Raw genomic sequence first — 10,212 nt, 5'->3', positions numbered from 1 at the left:
GGGCAACCTGGATGAGGCAACCGCATGAGTAAGTTATACATAAAGAGGATCAAATACTCAGGGGGAAAACCTAAAACTCTATCTTCTAACAACTCCCAGTCAACAGAATACAGTTTCTTTAATGTAGACCAGCGGTCTCAATATTACTCTATAACCCTGACCTATCTGAGAAATCCGGAGGCTATGATAGGTCAAAGTCACTCTGAGATGTGTAGCATTATCTGTGTCACATCTCAGAATAACTGAGATGTACTTGAGTCTCTGTAGGAAGAAGAATCGTGGGGTACAGTTCAGAAAAATTCCCAAGAGCGATGTTGACAGACTCTGGTTAAGAAGCATAGGCATACATAAAAAAAGAACAAAATAATGCCATTTGCAGCAACATGGATGCAACTAGAGATTCTCATACTAAGTGAAGTAAGTCAGAAAGAGAAAGACAAATACCATATGATATTCCTTCTATGTGGAATCTAAAGTATGACTCAGATGAATCTCTCTACAAAAGAGAAACAGACTCACAGACATAGAGAACAGACTTGTGGTTGCCAAGGGGGAGAGGGAGGGAGTGGTAAGGACTGAGAGTTAGGGACTCATAGATGCAAAGTATTAACATTTATTTTATTTTATTTTATTTTATTTTATTTTGTTTTATTTTATTTGCTTTTTAGGGCTATACCTACAGCATATGGAGGCTTCCAGGCTAGGGGCTGAACCAGAGCTGTAGCTGCTGGCCTACACCACAACCACAGCAATGCCGGATCCTTAACCCACTGAGCAAGGACAGGGATTGAACCTGCATCCTCATGGATGCTAGTCAGATTTGTTAATTGCTGAGCCACAATGGGAACTCCCAAACTATTACATTTAGAATGGATAAACAATGAAATCTGCTGTATAGCACAGAGAACTATACCCAATCTCTTGGGATAGAACATGATAGAAGATAGTATGAGAAAAAGAATGTATGTATATTTATGACTAGGTCACTATGCTGTACAGAAGAAACTGATATAACACTAAATCAACTCTAATTAAAAAAAAAAAAATCCCCTAGGCAGGGATGCTCCCAGACCAGGTTGACCAGTCTGTCTTATCTTTCCTTGGTAAATTGATAATTGATAAAAAAAATGTAATAATACATAGAGTGTCAAAATGATAAAAGGAGAACTCTTTTCAAGAGGTAAAAGAATAGGGATAGATAGCTTTCATGTACTATTTAACACACATCCTTATAGACTTATTGTCTAACAGGGAACAATATTCAATATTTTGTAATAACCTATAAAGGAAAAGAATCTGAAAAATAATATATATATTATATATTATTATATATTATTTTTCATATATATATATATATGTAATCTGAGTCACTCTGCTGTACACCAGAAACTAACACAACATTGTAAATCAGCTATACTTCAATAAAATAAAATAAAATACACGCTATAAATAAACAATGGCCCTACTGGCAGTCCCTATGAAGAATTATATCTTTAAAAATTTATCTCTGAAATTCATGTTTGGAGAGGACCCTTAAAACACTGTAATATGAACAATGGGGACTGGAAATATTTTAACCTAAGTTTTATTTCCTAATAAACCAATGGATAAAGCAGAAACAACATTGTAGAGAATTCAGCTTGGTATAAGCCTATTGAAATGAGGATTTTGTCTTATTTTCTTCCACTCTGCCTTAAAAAAAAATTATGCCTTCCCCAGGAGATTCACTACCATATGGAAGAGTTGGGGCAGAGGGAATAGTCAATGTGGGATAGATAAAGATGTTTCAAAATATGAAGGTCTCTGGAACAGGCCTTTTTTTATGTTGTCTCAGAGTGTGATGAGTGTAGAAATTACAAAGTGATCAAACAGTAAATTTAGAGCCAATAAAAAGGAGATACTTCACGGGGCACGTAGCCTGCATGTAGGAATCACTGACATGGAAGGTCAAAGAATTAAATACTGGAGTAGGATTTATACTAGCACTGACTGTTTTTATGGCCAATACAACATTTATTGGTATGCTAAGATAAAGTTAATCAAGTCTTGTGCTTCATGGTGGGGAAGCAAAGATTACTTCTTGAGAGTTTGGAAGGGATCTCTCCCTGAACCTCACAGTATATAAACTAGCACAACAGTTTTGTTTTCTCTTCTCTCTGGAAGTTATTAGAAGTTCAGGAAATAGGTTTTTTGTTTGTTTGTTCATTTGTTTGTTTGCCACACCCACGGCATATGGAAGGTCCCAGGCTAGGGGTAGAATCGGAGTCACCACAACCACAGTAATGCCAGATCCGAGCTACACCACAGCTCAGAGCAATGCCAGGTCCTTAACCCACCGAGCAAGGTCAGGGATTTAACCCACATCCTAGGGGTTTGTTATCACAGTGGGAAGCTCAGGGAATAGTAGATGAAAACATGGCCATTAAAGAAAAGGATGAATATCACCCTGAAGCTGTCACATTTTTTGGAGTGCATTGCCCAAGCATTTTTCACCTTTAAACAATTTCTCCCAAGGTAGAACTTAAACCTAAATTCTGTACCTACATCTTTGTGTGGTCAACAGTCAATATCTCAAATTCTCTACTTTTTCTTCTTTGAAATTGCAGTGTCATACATTTAAGGGGTAGATGGATGGTTGGATTAAACTAAGGATGTTGTTCTTGAAGTGTGTCTTCCAATACACTTCTCAGGACCATTTTAGAGGGTAGTGTTAGTACCGTGTAAGTTGACAGTTTGTGATGTTGTTAGTTCAGTATTTGGCCAAGGTACAATCGACTGATAGTTTGGATTTTCCCAAAGACATGAAAAAACCTCATCACATGTTTAATTACTGATTCTTTTGAGCCCATTGCTTCAGTGCTTGGCTTAACTGGATTAAAAATGATTGAAAGTTTAAGGATAAAGAGGAGCAAGGCAGTCACAAATGCCCAACTCTGCCACTTATTCCATATGTGACCTTGCCCACTGATTCATACTTTAGTCTCAGCATCTTTACTTATGAAGGAAGGGTATTAAAAGTTATCTTAGAATGTTGTTAAAGATTAGACTTAATGTTTGGCTCTCCATGGGGACTAGTTTGTCCCCTAGGGAGGATTTGATGATGTCTGGGGTTGTCACTATAGAGGAAAAGGTGCTACTGACATCTAATGGAGCTGATACAGGCATCAACCAGGAAGTTACTAAGACCCTACAATGCTCAGGGAAGCCTCACAAGCAACCCCAACAGAGAATTATCTAGACCATCATGTCAATAGAGATGGGTGGCAGAAACTGTGGACTTTATGTAAAGTGAATAGACACATACAGGCAGAAATGAAGAATGGTAACTCTAATGGCCTGAATTGTGGCCCCCAGAATTTATATGTTGAAGCCCTAGCCATCAGTATCTCAGAATACGGCTGTATTTGGAGAGAAGGTGTTTAAAGTGGTGATTAAGTTAGAATGAAGTCTTTAGAGTGAGCCCTAATCCAGTATGACTGGAGATTAGGGCACAGAGAGACACCAGGGGCCACTTGTTCACAAAGACCACATGAGGACACAGGGAGGAGATGGGACCATCTTCAAGACATGGGGATGGGCCTCAAAAGAGACCAGATCTATTGACACCTTGATCTTGGACTTTTAGCCTCCAAAGCTGTGAGAAAATAAATTTCTGTTGTTTAAGACACATGATCTGGGATATTTTGCTTTGGTGGCCCTAACAGGCCAGAACAGTAACAGCTGTTATTATCCTAATTGTTAAAAGGTGAGTATTTGAGCAGTTTTTCATGTGCTTGTTGGCTATCTGTATATCTTCCTTGGAGAAATGTCTATCATGCTGTACAATAGAAAAAAACAATGTATTGGGGAAATTTTTAAAAATTTTTAAAAAGGTGTGTATTTTATTTGGAAAAAAATTGCCAGAAAAATCAGATTCGAAAACCAACTCCATATTGTTATTTTGATAGCTTGTAGCTCCTTCAGAAAAGAGGAACTTGAGATGGCTAAAGCAAATTTAAAGATGGAAATGTTTAGACTTTCTTTTTCTCATATTATTTTCCACCATGTTCTATCCCTAGAGATTGGATATAGTTCCCTGTGCTGTACAGTAGGACCTCATTGCTTATCCATTCATTGCTTATCCATTCTAAAGGTAAGAGTTTGTATCTACAACATACATGTATTATTGGGTCACTTTGCAATACAGAAGAAATTGGCTCAAATTTGTAAATCAGCTATACTTTAATAAAAAATAATAAGCAAATGTTTAGCTCAAGGATGTGGCAAAGTTTAGTGTTAGCAAGGACCATAGCAGTAAGACTTTACCCAAATGGAATTACACAGATAATGTTCTTGGAGTATTTATTTATGATCCTTGAACCCAAACTGACCAGGATCTGATACTATGAACCTTGTATGCGTCTGCTGCTGTTACAGATTCCTGAGTGAGATCTATGCAGGGCACAGAGGCAGCAAATGAATATTCTTATTTAAAGCTGCTTTTCGGGTCTCAAGGGCTATGTGGAACCTCAGTCCTAATCCAAACCTGGTCATCTGATGGGCATGAGGTTTCTTTGTGCCTCACTATTCTAAAGTCTCCTAAAGAGACTTCATGAACTTGTCCCCCAGCTCACACTTGCATTTGGAATGCTAAGGTCTTACTGCTCTGATGATAAGAAGCCAGAAAAGGCAACAAGACAACAAACCTTTCTCCTGCAGCTTAGAGCAGAAGTTATCTGACCAATGTTTCCCTAAACATCCCCCTTAGGCCTTCTCTTACCAGTTCCTTCCAAAGCGAAGTTGATCTCAGCACCAGGCAGAAGTGGGGAGAATGCCACTAACAATTAGTGAACCCTCTCTGATGTTTTTATGAGGATGAAGTACAGCTGCTGTCATCACATGCTTGTACTTAATTAGAAGGAAGTGGTGATTATGTGAATCCACAGTTCAAGAGGAGAACATAAAACAGGCACCAGTCTTATTCCCGTTTAGTAGAGACAGTGAGTAGAGCTCATTAAGGGCAGTACAAATGCTAACTGTATGGCACTTTGTGAGAATTTAAATAGGCACCCTTTTTGGTAGGCACATGGATCATTCATATTCTTATTAAATTTGGAAAAGATGGCACTTGATTCTGGTGGGCAGAGCCCAGCATTGGCAGGTTGGTTGAATTTCAGCCCTGGAAGTTCCCTCCTCCAAGTGTCCTAGTGCCATGAGTCAGAATGGTGGAAGGATTTATTATTCAAGGTTGCTTACAACTCTAATACTCCCAGGTTACTAGTGGAGACTTCGAGGTCTAGAGAAGTAAAGTGACACACCAACTTCAAACAGCTAGTCATGAAACAAGTGTTTTGATATCCAGGACATGGGTCTTTCCAGTCTATCACATGCAAGGCACCTACCGTGGAAGACCTTTTTAAGGGAGAGTCAAGATCTAAGGAAGCACTGAAATCACACATCTATTCTAGAATATTCATGATCTCTTTGTTTCTGTCCTCCTAATTATGTCTACCTGACTTTTGGACCTTCCACTCCCAGACTGTAGTGTACTCATGAAGACTGCATAATCGCCAAGAAATACTTTCAATATGAAATAAATTCATAGGATCGATGACTATTTAGATTTTCCTGAAGACTAAAATGTTTAGTTTCAGTCTTTACCAAATCTAGGAACTCTCAATTTTTCTTTAAAGAAAACTGGAGTAAATTGTATAACTGTAGTAATACAGTTAAATGAGATTTTGAAAAAAGATGAAGGAACAAAGATGCTAGAATTTGTAACAGAACTGAAAAGAATTTGCTAACTATGAAAACAGAAAAAATGTATCAAAATGGAATACAAACATTAACAGTTTGCAGTTACACAAATCCTAGTTGAAGCTGAGCTAGGCTGCTTATTATTTATGATCTTGGGAAAGCTACTTAGCCTCTCTAAACTTTGGGATTTTTTTCAAATTTAAAATGGGAAAGTGAGCCTTTGCATTCTCTCTCCCTCTCCCAAAATGATGGCCTCAGCGAAAAAGAAGAATGAGAAGGGGGAAACTATCTCCCTAACAAACCTGGTTGAGGATGGAGGGACTGGCGGAGGAAGCACTTATATCCCCAAACCAGTCAGCTGGGCTGATGAAACAGATGACCTAGAAGGAGATGTTTCAACAACTTGGCATAGTAAAGATGACAACATGTTTGGGGCACCTCCAACTGACTATTCCATTCTGCCCACTGCTCCACGGGCTGCACATGAACCCAATATCTACTGGAGCCATCCTCCCAAATTGCCATCCTATACTGCTTTTCTAGGGAACCTGCCCTATGATGTGACACAAGACTCCATAAAGGAATTCTTTAGAGGATTAAATATCAGTGCAGTGCGTTTACCACAGTGAACCCAGAAATCCTGAGAGCTTGAAAGATTCTTATTATGCTGAGTTTGAGGACCTTGATTCCCTGCTCAGTGCTCTTAGCCTCAATAAAGAGTCTGTAGGTAGCAGGAGAATTTCAGGGGAAGTTGCTGATCAAGCGGAAGATAAAGACAAGGATGATCGTTCTTTTATCAGAGATAGAATTGAGATTCTGACAAAATAGACACAGACTGGAGGGCCCATTCTGCTATAGACAGCTTTGATGACTACCTACCTAGAAGAGGAGACACGTATCAAGAATGTTATGATTCATACCGAATGTCATGATGGGTATTGGCATGGTTACTGGGATGGGCCACAATGGGGCATGGATTTATATGGGGGCCAAAATCTCTATGATGACTGAGGCAGCAGAGACTATGACAGAAGCTACTATTCCAGGATGGCATTGGCAGAAGAGTGTTTGGTAGTGGGTGCTGCAGGGACTACGACTACAGAGGAGGCGGGGACTGCTATGAAGATATGACAGAAGAGATGACCAGTGATGGAGCTCCAGAGAAAATTACTCTCCAGATAGTTATAGGAGTGATGATAGAGGTTCCCCCTCAAAGACCCAAAATGAACTTAAAGCCTTGGAGTACTCCTAAAGAAGACGATTCTTCTGCTACTATCTCCCAATCCATTTGAGCAGCCACTATTTTGGGAGGGGCAAAGCCTGTTGACACAGCTGCTAGAAAATGAGAAGTAGAAGAGCAGCTACAGAAGGAGCAAGAGAAATTGCAGCATCAGCAAGGTGAGCCAAAACTAGAACAATGGCCTCGGCCCCGGGGGAGGTGCCCAAGCTGGCGAAGTGAAGAAACACAGGCATGAGAACAGCTGAGGACAGGAAGTGAGTCCTCAAAGAATGGAAACTCAGCCACATCTGGCCAAAGTAGTCAGACAAGGATACACAAAGGAGAGAGAGTGAGAAGTCTCTGGGAAATGAAACACCCAATAAAGAGGAAGACTGTCAGTGTCCAACTTCTAAGCCTCCCAAACCTGAAGAGCCTCTAAAGGTAATACTGGCCCCTCCACCAAGGGAGAATGCTTGGGTGAAGTGAAGTTCTAACCCTTCTGCTGCATCTCAGAGCTCAGACACAGAGCAGCAGTTCCCTACAAGTGGTGGAGGGAAAGCAGTTCCTGCTCAACCATCTGAGGAAGGACCCGTAAGGAAAGATGAAAATAAAGTAGATGGGGGTGAGTGTCCCAAAAGGCTAAAGTGGGAACTCCAACTGTGGTCCAGGAGACAGAGGGAACCAGTGGAAGGAGTCGGGAAAGATGGCAAAAAGGATAAAGACTCCAGATCTGCACCTAAGCCAAAGAAAGCTGAAGAAAATCCAGCCTCTAAGTTCAGTTCTGCAAGCAAGTATGATACTCTCTCCAATGATGGTGAAAATGAGGGAGGTTATACCAAATAGACCTCTGCATTCTGTTCTTTCTCCTAGTCTCTCTCCACCCTGGAACATTCAAGAGGAAATCAAACCTCTATCCAGACAAGACAAAAAACCAAGCCAAACAAAAACAAACAAACAAACAAAAAAACTTACCATCTCCTGGAGACTTTTTTTGGGGGGGGGGGCTTTTTAGGGCTACAGTCATGGCATATGGAAGTTCCCAGGCTAGGGGTTGGATGAGAGCCGCAGCTGCTGGCCATACCCACAGCCATGGCAATGTGGGATCCAGGCCTCAGTCTGTGACCTACACCGCAGCTCACAGCAATGCCGAATCCTTAACCCACTATGCGGGGCCAGGGATAGAACCCATGTCCTCATGGATACTAGTTGGGTTGGTTACTGCTGAGCCACAATGGGAACACCCTTAACCTCTTTTAATAAAAAACAAAATGAAATGAAATTTTTTTGCATGCTGCTGCAGCCTTTAAAGTATTGAACTAACTGGAGAATTGCCAGTGTAGCCAGAGATAGAGACATGCATCTTTTAATGGGAGAGTTGAGCATTTTAATGACACATTCAGTTGTTTGTGTGATTAGTGCCAAGGGGCCTCTGTTTAGAAAAATGGCAGTGACAGTGATGCAACGTCTGGACTCTGTTTGGGCAGTAGGGCAGATATAAGGAAGAGTATGAGGTTTCTACCTTTAATTCTTATTGTCCTGAGATACAGGATTCATGGCATACATGAATTCTCAAACATCTGAATAAATTCTCCATCCTTGGCAAGGTAGGTTTAGTCTCGGTTTTTGTTTTAGTTTCCAGGAGGCTGCCAGCCCTTCCTCTTATTTGACTGTGAGTTACTAGGGCCAGCCTTTGGTGATTTTCTTCATTTGTACCCCCCAGGGGGGGGTAGGTGGGAGTGAATCTACAGGCCACTTAAGAATAGGATTGTTCGGTAACCAAAATAAATGGGAAAATCATGGTTTAAAAAGAAAAAAAATAAAATAAAATGGGAAAGTGATATTTAACTTACTGGGTTCTTATAAAAATTGGTGAAAAATGTAAATAAGATAACTTGCATGTTGTACATATTACAGACCAGTGAGGTAGATTGAAAAAAATGCTCCTTTTTGTATCCACAAGCTTTGGGAGGTAACTCTACTGCTGGTCCTATCAAATCATGAGTCTAATTCCCCACGTGGTGAATTGAGCTTCTGACTGTGATTTGCTTTGGGTTAATACATATTACACCAGTTCTGAATCAAGGCCCCTGCTTGCTTTCTTGGACTCTTGTAACCACATGTAAATATGCCTGGACTAGTCTCCTGGAAGATGAAAGAAACATAGCCTGTTCATCACCATCAGTCCATTCAATATCCAGATAATCCCGGCAGCAGCACTGCCTAGCTAACATGCATTTGACTGCACAGGGAGGCCAGCCAAGGCCAGACGAACCGGGAGGTGAAATGGCTTACATTGCCAACTCACAGGATTGTGAACTAAATAAATGCATGCTGTTTTAATCCACTGGGTTTTTTTTTTTTTTGGATGATCTATTAGGCAGCAGTAATGAACTATTAAGTTGTGTTTTATTAGAGCATTTAAATTATCTAGGACATTACCCTAAGTTTAAACAACTCCAGGCATCATTATTTTCTCACTCACACCAAGGAAAGCTGTAGAATTTTCTTTTTCAGGGAACAGAAGCATCCTTACACAAAATTTTAATTTCTTTCTTTTTTTTTTTTTTTTTTTTTGTAACAGGAGGGAAACTTTACCTAGTACATCAGGAAGACTGAAGAAGAAGAATAGGTACAAGTAAGTTTCTAGTTTTTTGGGGTTTTTTTTGTCTTTTTGCCCTTTCTTGGGCCACTCCTTCGGCATATGGAGGTTCCCAGGCTAGGGGTCGAATTGGAGCTATAGCTGCTGGCCTACGCCAGAGCCACAACAACTCGGGATCCCAGCCATGTCTGCAACCTACACCACAGCTCACGGCAACGCCGGATCCTTAACCCACTGAGCAAGGCCAGGGATCGAACCCACAACCTCATGATTCCTAGTTGGATTCATTAACCACTGAGCCATGACGGGAACTCCTTTATTTCTGAAAGCATCATTTTTGCCCAAAATGTCAGGAGGTAGCTTCAATAAACAACTACAGCAAAGATTGAGTATACATGATAGCAAAATAGACTGGTATTACATGTTGTTCTTGCAAAAATTGCTCTTTTAAAAAAGACGTTAAAGAGTTCCTGTTGTGGCTCAGCCAATTAAGAACCCAACACAGCATCCTTGAGGATGTAGGTTTGATCCCTGACCTTGCTCAGTGGGTTAAGGATCCAGCGTTGCTGCAGGCTGCAGTGTAGGTGGCAGGTGTGGCTCAGATCTGGTGTTGCTGTGGCTGTGGCGTAGGCTCTGATGCCACCCATAGCCTGGGAAC

General features: G+C 40.6%; 1 pseudogene; it reads left to right on the top strand.

The window, feature by feature from the left end:
- Window positions 1-5,981: 5,981 nt before the first annotated feature.
- Window positions 5,982-7,798, top strand: LOC125122187 (eukaryotic translation initiation factor 4B-like; annotated as a pseudogene).
- Window positions 7,799-10,212: the final 2,414 nt, after the last annotated feature.

The sequence above is a fragment of the Phacochoerus africanus genome, chromosome 3, assembly GCF_016906955.1.
Source record: "Phacochoerus africanus isolate WHEZ1 chromosome 3, ROS_Pafr_v1, whole genome shotgun sequence".
Taxonomy (NCBI): Eukaryota; Metazoa; Chordata; class Mammalia; order Artiodactyla; family Suidae; genus Phacochoerus; species Phacochoerus africanus.
Note: the sequence above shows the minus strand (reverse complement) of the source record. Positions and strands in the feature narration are given on the sequence as shown.